Genomic DNA, 21669 nt, shown 5'->3' on the forward strand with positions numbered 1-21669 from the left:
TGCAACGAGACCTGGGTGTCATGGTTCATCAGTCATTGAAAGTTAACATGCAGGTACAGCAGGCGGTAAAGAAGTTAAATGGTATGTTGGCCTTCATAGCGAGGGGATTTGAGTATAGGAGCAGGGAGGTCTTACTGCAGTTGTACAGGGCCTTGGTGAGGCCTCACCTGGAATATTGTGTTCAATTTTGGTCTCCTAATCTGAGGAAGGACATTCTTGCTATTGAGGGAGTGCAGCGAAGGTTCACCAGACTGATTCCCGGGATGGCTGGACTGACATATGAGGAGAGACTGGATCAACTGGGCCTTTATACATTGGAGTTTAGAAGGATGAGAGGGAATCTCATAGAAACATACAAGATTCTGACGGGATGGGACAGGTTAGATGCGGGTAGATTGTTCCCGATGTTGGGTAAGTCCAAAACCAGGGGACACAGTCTTAGGATAAGGGGTAGGCCATTTAGGACTGAGATGAGGAGCAACTTCTTCACTCAGAGAGTTGTTAACCTGTGGAATTCCCTGCCGCAGAGAGTTGTTGATGCCAGTTCAATGGATATATTCAAGGGGGAGTTAGATATGGCCCTTACGGCTAAGGGGATCAAGGGGTATGGAGAGAAAGCAGGAAAGGGGTACTGAGGGAATGATCAGCCATGATCTTATTGAATGGTGGTGCAGGTTCGAAGTGCCGAATGGCCTACTCCTGTACCTATTTTCTATGTTTCTATGTTTCTATCCCTCTAATTCTGCCCTCTTGAGCATTCCTGATAATAATCGCTCAACCATTGGCGGCCTTGCCTTCTGTTGCCTCGGCCCTAAGCTCTGGAATTCCCTTTCTAAACCTCTCCGCCTCTCTACCTCTCTTTCCTCCTTCAAGACACTCCTTAAAACCTACCTCTTTCACCAAGATTCCACCCTAATTTCTCCTTACGTGGCTCGGTTGCCTCATAACGCTCCTGTGAAGTGCTTTGGGACGTTTCACTATGTTAAAGGCGCTACATAAATAAAGTTGTTGTTGTAACATACATGATCATGTGTTCTTAAATCATTGTTCCTAGGTAGAACAGGGTAAATTGATGCTGCATCAAAAGATGGGTGAACACTGTAAAATCCACAGTGTTGTCCCACTGCACGGTTACTAGTTGTCCCTGGTTGATATGTCCGGGATTAATAATTGCACACTGTCCTCAGCACTGCTCTTCCAGGCAGACGAATGCAGCCAACAAGCACGCTCAGTCCAAGATCCCCAGCATCGAAGCACTGACCACACTTGACCAGCTCCGTTGGGCGGGCCACATCGTCTGCATGCCCGACATGAGACTCCCTAAGCAAGCGCTCTACTCAGAACTGCTACACGGCAAGCGAGCCCCAGGTGGGCAGAGGAAACATTTCAAGGACACCCTCAAAGCCCCCTTGATAAAGTGCAACATCCCCATCGGCATCTGGGAATCCGTTGCCCAAGACCGCTCTAAGTGGAGCAAGAGGATCCAGGAGGGCGCTGAGCACCTCGAGTCTCATTGCCGAGAGCATGCAGAAAACAAGCACAGGCAGCAGAAGGAGCATGCGGCAAACCAGTCCCACCCATCCTTTCCTTCAACCACTGTCTGTCCCACCTGTGACAGAGACTGTAATTCCCGTATTGGACTGTAAAGCCACCTGAGAACTCACTTTTAGAGTGGAAGCAAGTCTTCCTCGATTTCGAGGGATTGCCTATGATGCTGATGAGGGAGCTGGTTTGTCCGTATTTGATTACAGTATCGACAAAGCTGCTTGACGTTTGCTGTCCTGGGGATCTGAATCGCTTTAACATTAAAACGGTCCTGTAACTCACTCCCAGTTTTCGAGTGCTAGATGTTGGTAATGTGGACTGTTATTAATTAGAAGACTTGTCAAGCCTTCCCCAACAGTAGCCAGTAGACTGAGTTACAACAGCCTGAGAGTCAAAGCAGCAACTATTGAGACAAGATACGTTCCTTCTTCCAGTTTCCCACCTCTACAATTATCTTGGTGTGGAACTTCTCACATATTCTTTGATGGCATTTTCCGTTGAGTCACAGCAATTAGTCTTCAGGGAAGGGGCAGAGGAGGGGAGAGGGGGGGTGGGGGGGTTGTCAGGGGAGAATAAATGAGAAGGCGGGCAAATAAAATAAACCCAACAGGCTGAAAAGGGTTTTTCAAAGTTAAAAGTTGTGGAGACTGCCGGGGGAATGGCGAGGGGAGTAATTATTATTTACAGACAAGCAGCTTTCTGCATTCGAGGAAGGACAAATTCTCACTTAGGAACTTGTCTGTACTCATCCTGTTTATTATCAGAAGCCACACAATGCAGCCCATCTTTTATCTTAATTGCCAGATGAAGAAACACCTCTTGGGGCAAACCACGGAGACTGCGCTTTCTTCAAACCCTGGGGTGCCGTCAGCTGGATGTGGGGAAGGGCCATATGTTCAAAGTCATTATTCACTGCCTGAATTAGTGCTCTGTGTTTGTGCTTGACCCACTGTTTATTTTTAAGTTGTTTATTCATTTAGATTCCTGAAGTCTGTCAGAGCTTGTTTCCCAAAGCAAACATTACTTCTTTTCTTTAAATTATCATTCATTAGAATGTGCTGGGGGGGAGGTTAATGACTTCAGGCTGTGACGGGAAAGCACTTCACTAATGTCCAGTTCCCCAGCGTTTTTACAAGTCCCAGTTTAAGTTGAGATTTTATGGAAGTCTGAATGAGCTCTTAAATTTGTGGATCGACCACATCCAAATCCAGGAGAGCGATGCAGGGGAGCATCGGAACAGGAAAAAGAAAGACTTGGATTTATATAGCGCCTTTCACGACAACAGGACGTCTCAAAGCGCTTTACAGCCAATCAATTACTTTTGGAGTGTAGTCACTGTTGCAATCAGGAGTAGGCCACTCAGCCCCTTGAGCCTGTTCCCTCATTCAATGAGACCGTGGCTGATCTGTACCTCAACTCCATTTACCCACCTTTGCGCCATATCCTTTGTTAAGTGTTGAATAACTCCATGAGGCTAAGTACTGTGGTGTCCCTGCACCTTGTTACTGAATTACACGAGGCATGTACTGCAGACAGGGTCACTGCATGACCTTTCTTTATTCCCAGGACCAAGAAGTGATGACCCTGCGTGGGACCTCCCTTTAAATAGCTGAGTGCCCAGGTGAGGAGTGTCTCCCACAAGTTCACCCTCTGTGGTCAAGGTGTGCATTTCCAGGACAAATATACAGTGTACAGTGTGGTTGCATGAATGTTATAGTCACATGAAGGTTACAGTTGCATGAAGGTTGTATACATGACATCACCTTCCCCCCTCACGTCTTTTTGTGTCAAAGGTTAAGTCTTTCAGGTGGTCGACGCTCTCTTATGGAGCGCCGCAGTTGGGGCTCTGGTGGCTGAGCCTTGGCATGCATCTCTGTCACCTGAGGTGATTCCGGGCTGGCCGCAGGGACTGTGCATATTGGTGAATGTCCTTGTTGCTCGTCCGCTGGCAGTGGTGTGGGTAACATCTCATGCTCTTCCTCAGGTTCCTCAGTGTCTATGCTGAACCTTTTCTTTACTTGGTCCAAGTGTTTGCGGCATATCTGCCCATTGTTGAGTCTGACCACTATGACCCTATTCCCCTCTTTGCTAATTACTGTGACCTCAAGCCACTTGGGTCCCAAAGCATGCTTAAGAACAAATACCGGGTCATCAATTTCTATACACCTCCCCCTTGCGTTCCGATCATGGCACTCGGTTTGGGACTGGCGCTTGCCCTCAACAATGTCTGCCAGGGCTGGATGAATGAGGGACAGCTGCGTTTTAAGCGTGCGTTTCAGGAGTAGTCCCGTGAGCGAATGCGGGCGGGATCTGTAGGCCAGCAGGAGGCGCGATAGGTGGTACTGAAGGGAGGGTCCTTGGATACGGACCTGTTTTATGACTTGGACCACCCGTTCAGCCTGGCCATTGGAAGCGAGCTTGAACGGTGCTGTCCAGACGTGTTTGATGCCATTACCCAACATAAACTCCTGGAATTCATGGCTGGTGAAGCACAGGCCATTGTCGCTGACCAGAATGTCCGGCAAGCCATGAGTCATGAAAACCGTACGCAGACTCTCCACTGTGATGGATGTCGTGCACGAGTTTAATATGAAGCACGATCCATTTCGAGTATGCATCGACAACGATCAGGAACATTTTTCCCATAAACGGGCCCGCGTAATCTATGTGAACACGTGACCATGGCCTGGTGGGCCAAGGCCACGGACTGAGTGGGGCCTCACTGGGGGCATTGCCCAGCTGGGCACACATTGTGCACCTGCAAACCCAGTATTCCAGGTCTGAGTCAATCCCCGGCCACCATACATGTGACCGGACAATGGCCTTCATTAGCACGATGCCAGGGTGCTCGCTGTGGAGTTCCCTGATGAATGCTTCCCTTCCTTTCTGGGGCATGACGACCCGGCTGTCCCATAGCAGGCAGGCGGCTTGGATGGAGAGCTCATCCATCCGTCTGTGAAAAGGTCTGACCTCCTCGGGGCTCTCCCCATGTGCGGGCGCCCAATCCCCAGTCAGAACACATTTCTTTATCATGGACAGGAGGGGATCTCTGTTGGTCCAGATTTTGATCTGGCAGGCTGTGATAGGAGAGCCTGCGGTGTCAAAAGCCTCGACGGCCATGACCATCGCAGCGCTTTGCTCCGATGCCCCCTCAGTGGTGGCCAGTGGAAGCCTGCTGAGCACGTCAGCGCAATTTTCGGTGCCTGGCCGGTGCCGTATGGTGTAGTCATACGCAGCCAGCGTGAGAGCCCATCGCTGTATGCGAGCTGACGCATTGGCATTGACAGCGTTGCTGTCGGACAACAGGGATGTTAACGGCTTGTGGTCCGTTACTAGCTCGAACCGCTTACCGAAAAGGTACTGGTGCATCTTTTTGACCCCATAAACACAAGCGAGTGCTTCCTTTTCAACCATGCCGTATCCACGCTCTGCCTGGAAGAGCGACCTGGAGGCATAAGCCACCGGTTGGAGTCGGCCGTCATCAGTATTCTGCTGCAACACGCACCCAACCCCATAGGATGATGCATCACATGTTAAAACCAGTTTTTTACAGGAGTCGTACAAGGTCAACAGCTTGTTAGAACAAAGCAGGTTCCGCGCCCTATTGAAAGCCCATTCTTGACCGTCACCCAAAACCACTCACAACCTTTACGCGAGAGCATGTGTAACGGCTCCAACAATGTGCTTAAGTTTGGCAGAAAGTTCCCGAAATAGTTCAAAAGTCCCAGGAATGATCGCAACTCCGATGTGTTGCCGGGCCTGGGCGCTCGGCAGATCGCCTCCGTTTTAGCTTCGGTGGGCCGGATCCTGTCTGCGGCAACCCTCCTGCCCAAAAACTCGACCTCTGGGGCCAAAAACACACACTTGGGCTTTTTCAACTGCAAGCCTACCCGGTCCAGTCGGCGTAGCACCTCCCCCAGGTTTTGGAGGTGTTCCTTGGTGTCTCGATCCGTTATTAGGATGTCGTCTTGGAATACGATTGTTCCAGGAATGGATTTAAGCAAGCTTTCCATGTTCCTCTGAAAGATAGCGGCCGCCGAACGAATGCCAAACGGATACCTGTTGTAGATGAATAGCCCCTTGTGCATCGTGATGGTGGTCAGAAGCTTGGATTCTTCAGCCAGTTCCTGAGTCATGTTGGCTGAAGTGAGGTCCAACTTGGTGAATAGCTTGCCACCTGCCAGCGTGGCAAAACAGGTCCTCCGCTCTCGGAAGCGGGTATTGGTCCTGCAGTGTCACTCGGTTGATGGTGACCTTGTAGTAGCCACAAATCCTGACCAAGCCATCCGCTTTGAGAACAGGATTGATTGGGCTTGCCCAGTCACTAATTGAATGGCTGAAATTATGCCCTCTCTGAGCAGCCTGTCCAATTCACTTTCAATTTTCTCAAGCATCACATACGGCACCACTCTGGCTTTGTGGTGCACTGGTCTGGCGTCCGGGGTGCCCTTGAAAGTCCCGACACCGGGTTGAAACAATGCCCCAAATTTCTGTAGGACCTGTGAGCATGAGCTTCGTTCCACAGATGAAATGGCGTGCACATCCCCCCATTTCCAGTTCATCTCGGCTAGCCAGCTCCTCCCCAAAAGTGCGGGGCCGTTTCCCAGGACAATCCAGAGTGGCAGCCGGTTCTCTGATCCATTATGTGTTACCACCAAGTTTGCACTGCCTAGCACTGGGATGATCTCTTTGATGTATGTCCGTAGCTGCATGTCAATGCGTTCCAGTTTTGGCCTGCTAGCTCTGTGTGGCCATAGTGTCTCAAATTGTTGGGCACTCATAAGGGACTGGCTGGCTCCTGTCCAGCTCCATGCGCACTGGGATGCCATTCAATAAAACTTTCATCATCATGGGTGGCGTTTTGGTATATGAGCTGTGGATGTCAGCCACATGAACCCGCTGAACTTCAGCATCCATGGCTTTGCCCCAAGCATCATTCTGCATTGCAGACTCCTCGTCTGGTTCCTCTGTCTCGTAGATTAGCCTCGCTACAGCCTTTCTGCACATTCTGGCCAAGTGTCCACTGATGTTGCAATTCCTACAGATAAATTGCTGGAATCTGCAACTTTTCACAGTATGTCTAGCCCCACACCTCCAGCATGAGCTGAGGCTGCTGTTAACAAAAGGACAGTTCACAGGCATACCTCTCTGATTGTCCCTTTGGTTATTTCTAAGCGTTCTGATGGTGGGTGTCTATGGTCCCATCACGGGACGCATTGTTCCTCGAGATGGTGTGAATTGCTGATCCCCTTTCCATTGTCCCTGTTACGGGCCCACCCTAGTGTCTGTTGCTGCCTGGCTGGTTTCAAAATGTCCTTGCCTGCCTGCGGGGTCCTGAGCAGCATTCACAATGTTAACTCCCTGGTCCATCGCCACGTTGGAACCAGAGCTGCGCGCGTAAATTAGCTTGGTCTCCTCTTCCCCTGCCATGAAGGTCTGAGCTATCAACAGCGCCCTTTCTAAAGTCAAGTCCTTTGTCTCTATGAGCTTCCTGAAAATCCCAGCATGACTAATGCCCTCAATGAAGAAATCCCTTAACATCTCCCCCCTGCAGGTGTCTGTGAACTTACAGCGACTGGCCAAGCGCCGCAGGTCCACAACGAAGTCCGAGATGTTTTGTCCCTCCCGACGCCGGTGTGTGTAGAACCGGTGCCATGCCATGTGTATGCTACTCGCCGGTTTGAGATGCTCACTGATCAGCTGGCTGAGCATCTTCGAAGGACTTGTCCGCCGGCTTCTCGGGTGCGAGCAGGTCTTTCATCAGCGTATACGTCTGTGGACCACAGCTGGTCAGTAGATGCGCCCTCCACTTGTCAGCCGCTGTCACTCCCAGCCAGTCCTTCGTGACGAAACTCTGCTGGAGTCTCTCAACGAAGTCGTCCCAGTCCTCAGCCACACAGTAACGTTCCTCTGTGCTACCGATGGCCATCCTCGTGGTTCGGTGATTCCCGTTTCTCGTTGCCAAATGTGGTGTCTCTGCACCTTGCTACTGAATCACATGAGGCATGTATTGCAGACACGGTCACTGCGTGACTTTTCTTTATTCCCAGGACCAAGAAGTGATGACCCTGCGTGGGACCTCCCTTTAAAGACCTGAGTGCCTAGATGAGGAGTTTCTCCCACAAGTTCACCTCCTGTGGTCAAGGTGTGCATTCCCAGGACATATATAGTGTACAGTGTGGTTGCATGAAGGTTACAGTTACATGAAGGTTACAGTTGTATGAAGGTTGCATACATGAAAAGTACAGTGAGCTATTTCAGGCATGACCTTACTCCAATTTATTCATTCTCAAAGAGAGGATTCAACATGGCTGCCAATCTTATATACACGTCTTGCACGTGTCTGCCAGTGACCATTAGGATTCTGACTGTCGCGCCCTCCGGTGGGAGTAAAACCCAGTTAACATACATAACATCATTCACCCCAAAGATCTTGGTACAGGTTGTATTTACAAGTTGAGATGGTCTGGGGCCTTTCGGTCCCTGGTTGATCTTCTCAGTTTGAACCCAAGCTTGGGTGAGTTAGTAGGACCATTGCTGCATTGCGGAGCAGTCGGTCTGACAGGACTGTCGGGGATGTAAGGTTCGTCTTCGAGAATGACACAAGGATCAACTGATGGTTGGATGTGTGTTGGTTGGTCGATGATGATGTCATCTTCAATTTGTTCTGGGTTGTCTGTGAATTGCAGTTTGGTTTGGTCGATGTGCCTCTTGCACATTTGGCCATTTAACAGTTTGACTACAAACACCCTGTTCCCCTCCTTGACCAAAACCTTGCCAGCATCCCACTTTGGACCATTGACCATAATTCAGGACAAACACATGGTCAAGAACAGCAATGTCACGTGATACAGCCGCGCAATCGTGGTACCATTGCTGCCGTTGCCTCCTGGTTTCGACATGATTATTGAGTTCCGGGTGTACAAGGGAGAGCCTGATTTTGAGGCCTCTCTTCATTAATAGTTCGGCAGGAGGGACCCCGGTGAACAAGTGGGGTCTCGTCCGGTAACTGAGCAGAATGCGGGACAAGTGGGTCTGTAGGGAGTCATGAGTCATGCGTTTTAGGCTCTGCTTAATGGTTTGGACAGCCCGCTCTGCTTGACCGTTAGACGCGGGTTTAAAAGGGGTGGACCTGACATGCTTGATGCCATTACGGGTCATAAACTTGTGGAACTCCGAACTGGTGAAACAAGGTCCGTTGTCACTGACAAGGACGTTGGGCAGGCCATGGGTGGCGAACATGGCCTGGAGGCTTTCAATAGTGGCTGTGGATGTGCTGGATGACATGATTACGCATTCAATCTATTTGGAGTAAGTGTCCATTACCACTAAAAACATTTTGCTGAGAAAAGGGCCAGCAAAGTCTATGTATCCTTGACCACGGTTTGGATGGCCATGACCACAGGCTCAGCAGAGCCTCCACAGGTGCGTTACTCAGTTGTATGCACACATGACTCCAAGTCCGAGTCAATGCCGGGCCACCAAAGGTGAGGCCTGGCAATGGCCTTCATCATGACAATGCCTATGTGGGTATTGTGTAAATCTTGCACAAAAGTTTCCCTGCCTTGTTTTGGCATAACAACACGATTACCCCATATAGACAATCAGACTGAATAGACAATTCTCTTTGCGGCGGCTATAAGGCTTAATTTCATCCTGCATTTCCCTGGAAATGGCAGGTCAATTTCCATTTAGGACATACCTTTTTACGCTTGACAGTACAGGATCCTAGCTGGTCCAGGTCCTAATTTGTGAGCCATGATGGGTGACCCCTCGCCCACGAATGCATCCATGACCAGCAACAACTCTACGGGCTGTGGCATTTCCACCCCGGTTGTGGGCAATGGTAGCCGGTTAAGCGCATCAGCACAGTTGTCAGTGCCTAGTCTGTGGCGGATGACATAATCATAAGCGGATAATGTCAGTGCCCATCTTTTGATGTGGGACGAGGCATTGGTGTTTATACCTTTGCTCTCAGAAAACCAATTAAATGAGCAGCTTGTGGTCTATTTCAAGCTCAAACCGAAGCCCAAACAGCTTGTGGTGCATTTTCCTAACCCCATATACGCATGCTAAAGCCTCTTTCTCTATCGGCTCCAGCATACTATAGGCTCTTTCAGTCTTAGACAGACTTCTGGACGCGTATGTAACTGGTTGGAGTTTGCCTGATACATTGTCTTGCTGGAGCACACAACCGACCCCATATGATTAGGTGTCGCAGGCCAGCACTAACCACTTACATGGGTCATAGCGTACCAGTACGTTATTGGAAACGAACATGTTCCTGTTCTTCTCAAAGGCTCTGTCTTGAGAATTGCCCCAAACCCAGTTGTTACCCTTTCCCAGCAACATCTGCAAGGGCTACAGCAATGTGCTCAAACTAGGTAGAAAGTTACTGAAATAGTTGAGAAGACCCAGGACCGAACGCAGCTCCATCACACTCTGAGGTCTGGGTGCATTCTTGATGGCCTCTGTCTTCGAGTCCGCAGGCCTGATGCTGTCTGCTGCAGTCTTTCTCCCCAGGAATTCGACTTCTGGTGCCATGAAAACACATTTGGAGTGTTTTAGCCTGAGTCCCACTCTGTCCAGACGACGTAGAACCTCTTCCAGGTTGTGCAGGCGTTCGATGGCGTCACGACCGGTAAGCAGGATGTCATCTTGGAACACGACGGTTGTCGGGATGGACTGCAGCAAACTCTTCATGTTTCTCTGAAATATGACTGCCGTCGAGCGAATTCCGAAAAGGCATCTGTGGTATATAAAACAATCCGTTGTGCGTGTTGATGCACGTCAGTTTTTTCGAAGATTCGACCAGCTCCTGTGTCACGTAAGCGGAGGTCAGGTCCAATTTGGTGAACGACTTCTCCCCTACTAGTGTTGCAAACAGGTCGTCAGCCTTGGGTAACGGGTACTGATCCTGTATCGAGACTCGGTTGATCGTTACCTTGTAGTCACCGCAGATCCTGACCATGCCATCACTTTTCAACACCGGGTCAATTTGATTGACCCATTCGCTGAACTTGACTGGTGATATGATTCCTTCCTGTTGAAGTCTGTCCAGTTCGATCTCGACCTTCTCCCTCATCATGTACGGAACCGTCCGAGCCTTATGATGGACGGGAGTGCATCCGGGCCTGGGTGGATCTGCACCGTGGCTCTCGTGAAGTTGCCAATGCCTGGATCGAACAACAAGGGAAACTTGTTCAGCACTTGAGCACACGAAGCGTCATCCACTGATGATAAAGCTTTAATATCGTTCCAGTTCCATTTAATTTTCTCAAGCCAACTCCTGCCAAACAGCGTTGGGCCATTGCCTGGAACGCTCCATAACGATAAATCATGCACAGCTCTATCGTACGATATCTTTACTGCCGCGCTGCCAATGGCTGGTATGAGCTCTTTGGTGTAGGTACGCAGCTTCGCATTGATTGGCCTCAGTTTGTTTTTTTTTGCCTTAGTGTCCCACAGCTTTCCGAAAGCCTTCTGGCTCATTATTGACTGACCAATTCCATGGATACTGGAACCCCATTTAATTTAACTTCCAGCATTATCGGAGAACTTTTGGTAAAAGAATATACCCCATACACTTCTTCATCCTATACCTCGGGTCGAGCTGCCTGTGCCGCTTGATCCACGCTGGATCGATCATCCTCAGCCACGTGGTGTGTCGCAGCAAGCTTGCTCAGTTGTGACACATTCGCTGAAGGTGCCCAATTGTTGCACAGCCTTTGCACATTTATTGCGTGAATCAGCTTTGATGGGCCTGATCATAGACCCTACAACGCCAACAAGGCAAGATTTGATTCACCCCCGATGGCGGACTTTGAGCAGTTATAGGTCGTACGATCGCGGACGAGTAGGCCCTGCCATGTGCAGCTCTGCCTGCCGACGATATTATTTTATGCACAGTACTTGCCGGTGAGTTTCGATGCTGGGAAGATATCTGTTTCACGTTTTCGTCCATGGACATGCATGCCTGGGTGATCATGATGGCCCTGCTCAGGTCTAGAGACTCAGCAGCCAGCAACTTTTGAAGGATGACCTCGTGGCCAATGCCAAGCACAAAAAAGTCTGGCAGCATTTCCTCCAACGCAGCTCTGAAGTTGCACGGCCTAACGAGATGTCTCAGGTTGGCGACAAATTCCGCTACGTCCTGGCCCTCGGAGCGATTGTGCATATAGAAACGATACGTCACCATGATGATGCTTTTCTTCGGTTTAAAGTGGTTCCGAACCAGCGTACACAATTCATCGTAAGTCTTATCCATTGGTCGAGTCGGTGGGAATAGATTCTTGATAAGGCCATAAATTTTTAACCCACAAACGGTGAGGAGAATCGCCCTGCGTTTAATTGCATTATCAGTTCCTTCCAATCCGTTGACTATGAACGCCATCTTGACTATGGTCGAGATGATCAGTGAAATCCTCCCAGTCTTCCCCTTTCACGAATCTGTCCAAAATTCCAACAGACATGGTTGCGTGAAAGTTCGTATTTTTAATTTGTCGCCAATTGTTAAGTATCGACTAACTCCACGAGGCTAAGTACAGTGAGCTATTTCAGGCATGACCTCACTCTAGTTTATTCATTCTCAAAGAGAGGATTCAACATGGCTGCCAATATTATATACACGCCTTGCACGTGTCTTCCAGTGACCATTAGGACTCCGACAGTCATGCCCTCTGGTGTCAGGTAAAACCCAGTTAACATGCATAACACCCTTACCCAACAAAAATCTCTCTATCTCAGTCTTGAAATTGACAATTGTCCCAGCATCCACAGCCTTTTGAGGGAGAGATTCCCAGATTTCCACTACCGTTTGTGTGAAGAAGTGCTTCCTGATCCCACGGCTGAACAGCCGAGCTCTCATTTTAAGATTATGATGCCCATCGATTGATCTCCTGCTTTTACAGTTGGATTTCCGGAAGAACGCTGGGCTGCATTTTTACATGAAAAGACACAAACAGCAAATGCACATGAAAGTATCCTCATGTTAGTCTGGTGAAAACCTTAATCAGAAGGCAGAATCAAAGCCCTGCATTCTCATGGATTTTTAATTTTGCCAGCAAAAGGTAGCTATGCTTGGTTAAACAAAGAATAAAGACTTGCATTTATATAGCTCCTTTTCAGCACCTGAGATCATCCCAAAGTGCTTTAGAGCCATTGAAATACTTTTGAAGTATAGTCACTGTTATAAGAACATAAGAAATAGGAACAGGAGTGGGCCATTTGGCCCCTCGAGCCTGCTCCGCCATTTAATAAGATCATGGACTCAGCTCCACTTCCCTGCCCGCTCCCCATAACCCTTTATTCCCTTATTGCTCAAAAATCTGTCTCTCTCTGCCTTAAATATATTCAATGACCCAGCCTCCACAGCTCTCTGGGGCAGAGAATTCCACAGGTTTACGACCCTCTGAGAAAAGAAATTTCTCCTCATCTCGGTTTTAACTGGGCGTTCACTTATTCTAAGACTACGTCCCCTAGTTTTAGTTTCCCCTATGAGTGAAAATATCCTCTCTGCATCCACCTTGTCGAGCCCCCTTATTGTCTTATAAGTTTCAATAAGATAACCTCTCATTCTTCTGAACGCAAATGTGTATCGGCCCAACATATCTTCATAAGTTAACCCCCTCATCTCCGGAATCAACCTCGTGAACCTTCTCTGAACAGCCTCCAATGCAAATATATCCTTCCTTAAATACGGAGACCAAAACTGTACGCAGTACTCCACATGTGGCCTCACCAATACCCTGTACAGTTGTAGCAGGACTTCCCTGCTTTTATACTCTATCCCCCTTGCAATAAAGGCCAACATTCCATTTGCCTTCCTGATTACTTGCTGTACCTGCATACTGACTTTCTGTGTTTCACGCACAAGGACCCACAACCTCCTACCCACTGAGCCATGACTGACTTCTAAAGGCGGTGTAAAGCTGCAGTTATACTGCAGCTACTGAGCTCAGCCCAATAGGTTTTAACTGTGATGTGCAGTCAGCAGATGGTTATCATATTGCAAATGTAATATTGCGAATATAGAGGTTGTTGGCTGTGAGCATCTCATAAGACTGAGCCAGCCACCATGCAGAAGGGATAGGGATAGGAAGAGAAAGATTTTATACAAATCTTTTGATCCTTGTAATGATCATTAATTTATTGGAGCACAGTAAATATTTTAATTCCCATGTGCCCCATTATTCATGGCGAGTGTCCATTCTTCTTTACATTTAGTTAGTGTCGATGGCGGAGAGATTTGATTATAGGAGCAGGGAGGCTTTGCTGCAGTTGTACAGGGCCTTGGTGAAACCACGCCTTGAGTATTGTGTGCAGTTTTGGTCCCCTAATCTGAGGAAGGACATTCTTGCTATTGAGGGAGTGCAGCGAATTCCCGGGATGGCAGGACTGACATATGAAGAAAGACTGGATCGATTAGGCTTATATTCACTGGAATTTAGAAGAATGAGAGGGGATCTCATAGAAACATATAAAATTATGATGAGATTGGACAGGTTAGATGCAGGAAGAAAGTTACCGATGTTGGGGAAATCCAGAACCAGGGATCACAGTCTAAGGGTAAAGGGTAAGCCATCTAGGACCGAGATGAGGAGAAACTTTTTCACCCAGAGAATTGTGAACCTGTGGAATTCTCTACCAAGAAAGTTGTTGAGGCCAGTTCATTGGATATATTCAAAAGGGAGTTAGATGTGGCCCTTATGGCTAAAGGGATCGGGAGTATGGAAAGAAGGCAGGAATCGGGTACTGAAATTGCATGATCAGCCATGATCATATTGAATGGTGGTGCAGGCTCGAAGGGCCGAATGGCCTACTCCTGCACCTATTTTCTATGTTTCTATGGATTGACTTACACCAATTGGTGGATATGGAAGCAGTCTTCTTCTTCTTCTTAGGCAGTCCCCTGGAGTCAATGATGACTTGCTTTCACACCAATATGAGTTCTAAGATGACTGATGAGGCCAATGCAGGATCTACAGTCTCTGTCACAGGTGGGGCAGGTGGTGGATGAAGGGACAGGTGGGTGGGGTGCTTGGTTTTTCCTACGTTCCTTCTGCTGTTTGTGCTTGGCTTAGACTCAAAGTGTTCGGCGCCTTCTCGGCTGCTTCTCTTCCACTTTGGGCGGTCTTGGGCCAGGGATTCCCAAGTAGCGGTGGGGATATTGCACTTTATCAAGGAGGATTTGAGGGTGTCTTTGAAGCATTTTCCCTGCCATCCTGGGACATGCTTGCAGTGTCGGAGCTCAGAGTAGAGCGCTTGTTTCGGGAGTCTAGTGTCGGACATGCGGACAATGTGGCCCGCCTGTCGGAGCTGGTCGGTCAATGCTTCGATGCTGGGAATGTTGGTCTGAGCGAGAACACTGGATGGATGGTGAGAGGACTGTTTGTGCGAGGGGGAATGTTATTGTCATATTGCTCCAGTGTGAATGACTAACTGAACCTTCGAGCTATCAGGGTATCCCTGACATCTCAAGCAGCGATGTGATCACCAAACCGTAGCCCACAGTGAAGCGAGGAAGAGTCTGTGAGTACTGAACCTATATTCACCTCGGGCTTCCTTATCCCTGACCATCCCGATAATATTGCAGATGTTGGAAACAATCAGCAAGTCCGGGCAGCATCTGTGGAGAGAAATGTAGGAATTCCCTGTCGGAACACAACTTGTGGGCTGGTCCGTACCTCTGGGGTCCTCCTGCCTTTCTTCTGCCACAGTCCGAGGCTAGGGGAGCATTCACTTTGCCAGATTTTCTATCCTTCCCTCCCCCTCTGCTATTCTGCTGTAGCCATTTATACCTCCTCTGGACCCACCTTTTGTTTCTCTAATTTCTCTCATTATCACCTCCAGTTGGCTTGCACCATCATCGCTTTTACCATATAATCATCTGCTGCCCATCACCCAATCATAGACCTCTCTGTTTTTGCTCTTTCCTTGCCCCACTTTACATAACGTAAGAACATAAGAACATAAGGCCGTTTGGCCCCTCGGGCCTGTTCCGCCATTCAATAAGATCATGGCTGATCTGATCTGATCTTGACCTCAACGCCACTTCCCTGCCCGCTCCCCATAACCCTTGACTCTCTTTTCCCTGGCTCTATACCTGCTTGAAAGCTGCACGTTTGCAACATCTTCCAGTTCCGACACGTCGACCTGAAACGTTAACTCTGGGCCTGGACTTGGCGAAGGCCTCGGCCCGCCAAACTGCCGCCCAAAGGACCGCCAATGGCCGCCGAGGTCCCTGACGGTTCTTTGGGCAGGATCGTCATCGCCGAGGTCCCTCAAAGGTCGGCGGGCGGCAAGTCTGTAATGTATGCCGCCAATCTGGGCGGCAGCCAGCGGGAGCTCTCATTCTCGGCGGCAGAGGTGTTTGCCGCCCAAGTGCCGCTGAGGGTAGAGTCGGGCCCACGGAGGGTCGAAGAGCTGAAAATAAAAAGCATCAAAAACAAACAAAAACATTTGATGGCCTTCAGGGGACCCCCATCCAGGGAAGTACCTGTAAAGAAATAATTTAAATAAACTGCTAACCTTTTTTACAGTATCTTCACACTTAACGTTGAGGACAGAGCTGCCTGCATTCAGCAGTCCACCGCCGTCCTGCCGGGGACTCCAGCCGACTCCCGCCCGCACGAATATGGCATCTCGGTGGGCGGGAGTGTACTTAACGCGCATCGGCCGTCCGCTGACGTCCGCTTCCCGGCGGCCCTCTCCTCCCGCCCGCAGCAGGCCATGACGAAAGTGGCACTGGGCGGTTCGACCAGAGGAAGGTCGGTGGCAGGCAGCGGGCGGTAAGTTCTCCAATTTCAGCCCCTCTGTTTCTTTCTCCACAGATGCTGCCTGAGCCACGGAACGTTGCCTGCTCTTGATTCTAAAACGGTGCCTTCTGCCGACAGAACTACAAGCAGCAGCTGCTCCGCGGCGCACGGCCTCTTTCGAAAGCTGAATGAGGATGGCTATGAACGGGGCTCACTGGGACAGGTTAAGAAGTTGAAAAAGATTAGCTCATGGGATGGTTGGGTGGAATGCAAACCAGTTTGATGGGATTGCTTTACTGGGGCATTTTTCTGTTTGCAGCTTCTGTCGGTAAGCAATTAGGTTTTACGATGAGAGATTAGAGGGATGCTGCATTTGGGGTATTTACTTCCTTGAAACCCTAAACTAGCCTGTCTGGAGAAGGGAAAGCAGACCGATTAGCCTTGAGACACAATGCCTTTTCTCCGCTGACTGTGGTGTTTTGTGAAGTCTTGGTATGTGAGTCCTTTCGCTCGCCCTCAGGTACTGGCTGTAAAATTCTTAGAGCTGTGCGCTGGCATGCACGCAGACTGGCTTTCAGCAAGCTCAGGTTAAAGGGGCATTGTAGCTCAGTCCCTGGTATTGCTTGCTCTGTTCTCGTGTCAACGTGCTATTTCCATGTTCATTCCAGCGCAGCGCAAACTTTGTGTTTAAACTATTTATTTTTTGGTCTCATTTTTTTTAACGAAAGTGAAGCTGATTACTTTTAAAGGTCCAGTTTGACCCCCTCCTTCCAATTAGAGAGAAATGTGGCCCAACATCTTCCTTGTAAAAGAGAGAAAGACTTGCAATTACGACCTCAAACATCAATTACTTTTGAAGTGTAGTCACTATTGTAACCATCGGAGCAGGCCGGGGAGCAGAAGGATCAGCGTGGTATCGTACCACTCCAGGGAGCAGCACGTGCTGGAGCTAGAGAGCAACAGCAGTGAAGAGGGACATCATCAAGGTCCAGGTCGGTGATTGGAGCGTGGGCAGGTACAGCAGGAGCGGCGAGGTTGGGGCGAAGGAGCGGCGAGAGATTGTAGAGGGATGTGATCGGGGCCCAGGAGAGGCGAGAGTTCGGGGCCCAGGGGCAGCACGGGCCCAGCCCACACTGCGATATATGTGCGTACTAGGTCCATGCAGCAGAGCTGGTCTCCAGTCGTCCTGGTTAATCCTTGCAACTGGACCAAGACCTAGCTCTGTCGAGCCCGTGTGGTGGCTGGTGTGCAACGGTCACCACACGTTAAACAAATCCACGCACAGGCATCTTCCACCCTTCAAGATTTAGTTCAGGATCTGGAGTTTTAGGTCCTTCATTGAAACACGTGAACTTTTTGACGTGGAAGCAAGTCATCCTCGATTCGAGGGACTGCCTATGATGATGATGATGGTCGGAAACACAGCAGCCAATTTGTGCACAGCAAACAGCAATGTGATAATGACCAGATAATCTGTATTTGGTGGTGTTGGCTGAGGGATAAATATTGGCCCAGGATACCGGGAAGAACTCCCCTGCTCTTCTTTGAAAAGTGTTATGCGATCTTTTACATCCACCTGAGAGAGTAAACGGGACATCGGTGTAACGGGTCACCTGAAAGATGGCACCTCTGACAGTGCAGCACTCCCTCAGCACTGCGCTGGGAGTCTCAGACTGGATTTTGTGCTCAAGTCTCTAGAGTGGGACTCAAACCCACAACGTTCTGACTCAGTGGCGAGAGTGCTAATCACTGAGCCACTGCTGACATGGCAATTTCAACGAAAAAATAGATATGAATTAAAAAGTAGTGTAAACTTTGAAGAAAGTGCAAATGGACTATTTATATGAGATCGTCCACAGTCGTTTTGTCTGAGTTTGGATGGATCTGGAGTGGTTGGGCCAGTAAATCATTGGGGAGCCATTTTAGATCTCTTTCCCCGAATCGTTATCACTTAACGAATTTCCATTGGCATTAATGTCGATCATTGAGTGCGGCCTATTCCAGGTGGAAGATCATAATGCTATTTTGAAGTGTAATCATTGTTGCTATGTAGGCAAACCCAATTTGTGCACAGCAAGGTCCCGTAGAGAGATTTTTTTTTCAGTGATGTTGGTCGTGGGAGAAGTGTTAGCCAAGACAGCAGAAGAACTCTGCTCTTCTTCAATAAATGCAGTGGGATCTGTGGTTGGAAAAATGTTGGAGTCCATTATTAAAAAAATAGTAGTAGGACATTTGGAAAAGCATAATTTGGTCAGGCAGAGTCAGCATGGGTTTATGAAAGAGAAGTCATGTTTGACAAATTTGCTGGAATTCCATGAGGATGTAACGAATAGGGTGGATAAAGGGGAACCAGTGGATGTGATGTATTTGGACTTCTAGAAGGCATTTGACAAGGTGTCACATAAAAGATTACTGCACAAGATAAAAGTTTACGGGGTTGGGGGTAATATATTAACATGGATAGAGGATTGGCTAACGAACAGAAAACAGAGAGTTGGGATAAATGGTTCATTCTCGGGTTGGCAACCAGTAACTAGTGGGGTGCCGCAGCGATCAGTGCTGGGACCCCAACTATTTATAACCTATATTAACAACTTTGAAGAAGGGACCGAGTGTAACGTATCCAAGTTTGCTGACAATATAAAGATGGGAGGAAAAGCAATGTGTGAGGAGGACACAAAAAATCTGCAAAAGGACATAGACAGGCTAAGTGAGTGGGCAAAAATTTGTCAGATGGAGTATAATATTGGAAAGTGTGAGGTCATGCACTTTGGCAGAAAAAAATCAAAGAGCAAGTTATTATTTAAATGGAGAAAGATTGCAAAGTGCTGCAGTACAGCGGGACCTGGGGGTACTTGTGCATGAAACACAAAAGGTTATAATGCAGGTACAGCAAGTGATCAAGAAGACCAATGGAATTCTGGCCTTTATTGCAAAGGGGATGGAGTATAAAAGCAGGGAAGTCTTGCTACAGTTACAAAGGGTATTGGTGAGGCCACACCTGGAATACTGCGTGCAGTTTTGGTTTCCATATTTACGAAAGGATATACTTGCTTTGGAGGCAATTCAGAGAAGGTTCACTAGGTTGATTCCAGAGATGAGGGGGTTGACCTATGAGGAAAGGTTGAGTAGGTTGGGCCTCTACTCATTGGAATTCAGAAGATTGAGAGGTGATCTTATCGAAACGTATAAGTTTATGAGGGGGCTTGACAAGGTGGATACAGAGAGAATATTTCCACTGATGGGGGAAACTAGAACTAGGGGGCATGATCTTAGAATAAGGGGCCGCCCATTTAAAACTGAGACGAGGAGAAATTTATTTTCTCAGAGGGTTGTGAATCTGTGGAATTCGCTGCCTCAGAGAGCTGTGGAAGCTGGGACATTGAATAAATTTAAGACAGAGATGGACAGTTTCTTAACCGATAAGGGAATAAGGGGTTATGGGGAGCGGGCAGGGAAGTGGACCTGAGTCCATGATCGGATCAGCCAAGATCGTATTAAATGGCGGAGCAGGCTCGAGGGGCCATATGGCCTACTCCTGCTCCTATTTCTTATGTTCTTATGTTCTTACCTTATGCCCATCCAAACAGGCAGATGAGGCCTCAGTTTAACATCTCATCTGAAAGATGGTACCTCCAGTGCTCACATGTCAAGTCAAGATTAGGTACTGAAGTCCAAGTTGCCTTAAACCCACAACCTTTTGACTCAGAAGTGTGAGTGCTCCCGCTCAGCCACAACGAAACTAGTCTAGAATTAAAAACAGAAAATGTTGGGAATACTTGACAGCTTGCGGAGAGAGAAACAGAGTTGACGTGTCAGGTCGATGACCTTTTGTCAGAAGCTGAAGAATTTAGCGACGGAACAGGTTTTAAGCAAGTACCGAGGCAGGGGACGGTGGGGGGAGGGGAGGAAAGAACAAAAGGGAAGGTCCGTGATAGGGTGGAAGGCAGGGGGGATGAAATGACAAACACGATGATGGTGCGAGACAAAAGAGGGTGGCAACGAGACAAGTAAAGAAACAAAAGATGGGTCTTGAGTAGGTGTAAATAGCAAGTAATATTACTCACACCCGCTGTCCGGAAAAAGTGTGGTGGTAACGATCTGAAATTGTTGAACTCAGCGTTGATGCTGTCTGATCTGCTGAGTATTTCCAGCATTTTCTGTTTATATTTCAGCATCCACAGTGTTTTGCTTTAGTCTAGATTATGTGCTCAAGTACATGATTAAAGGCTGAGATAGATCGATTTTTGGACCCCAGAGGAATTAAGGGATATGGGGATAGTGCAGGAAAGTGGAGTTGAGGTCGAAGATCAGCCATGATCTTATTGAATGGCGAAGCAGGGTCAAGGGGCCTAATGTCCCACTCCTGCGCCTAATTCTTAGTTCTAATAGAAATTTCGTACTTTACAAGCTTTGGATGAAATCATGGCAATTCTTTTTTTTAACTGAAGCTTAAACACAACTGTAGGTACAAGTGAAGCTCAGCGACTTACACTTTTAACTTTGTCCGTCCGACAGGAATGGGGCTGACAGCATTTGGGGGTTAAATTAAGGGCAGCGTAATTCCTTCTCCGTTCACAACACACTTCCGCCTGCCACCGTCTTAACTATCAGTCTCGGCCTTTTGGCTAAGATCATGCGTAACTGACCTGACAGGGGAGTAACCATGACCCCAAAGTGGTTCTCCCTGGATCAGGAAGGTGGTTCTCCTATGCTTTTTGTAAATAGGAGGTGGGTGGGGTGGATTGACCCATCCACCTCCACGGAGGTGTGTGGGGGGCCTGACCCATCCACCTCCATGGCACGAACCTGGTATTGCAGTACTTCCAGGAATGGTGCAGTGGCTCTAGGCCTTTTGGCTAAGAGCATTGGCGCAGAGTGATCCTTGATGTGTGCAAGGTGACCTCTGGCGTTTGTGATTTGACAAAGAATTGGAAAGATTGGCAACGAAAAAAAAAAAAACTACCAGTGTTGGGGCGCTCAACATGGGCAGGCTTGGGCCACGTTACTGTGTAACAAAAAAAAAATTATCCGCTCATTATCACATTGCTGTTTGTGGGAGCTTGCTGTGCGCAAGTTGGCTGCCGCGTTTCCTGCATTACACCAGGGACAACACTCCAAAAGTACTTCATTGGCTGTAAAGCGCTTTGAGACGTCCAGTGGTCGTGAAAGGCGCTATATAAATCCAAGTCTTTCTTTTAAAGTCGAGGTCCTGTGATGCAATTGAGCCGTGGAAAGTCGGTCCTTTATGCCCCTCCCCCACCCCCTCCCCCACCCCCCCCTGCCAGAAACCGGGTCCACGTTCTACCCTTAGCCGTATTTTGTTTACACCTTAGTCAGTCTTCGTTTTTAAATAGTGCAAACACAT

The 21669-nt window shown here is 48.5% G+C and overlaps 1 pseudogene; it reads left to right on the forward strand.

Annotated features, from left to right (window-relative positions):
* The first annotated feature begins 20908 nt into the window (after positions 1–20908).
* Positions 20909–21147, forward strand: LOC139235200 (U2 spliceosomal RNA; annotated as a pseudogene).
* The last annotated feature ends 522 nt before the right edge of the window (positions 21148–21669 follow it).

This window comes from Pristiophorus japonicus, chromosome 22, assembly GCF_044704955.1.
Source record: "Pristiophorus japonicus isolate sPriJap1 chromosome 22, sPriJap1.hap1, whole genome shotgun sequence".
NCBI lineage: Eukaryota > Metazoa > Chordata > Chondrichthyes > Pristiophoridae > Pristiophorus > Pristiophorus japonicus.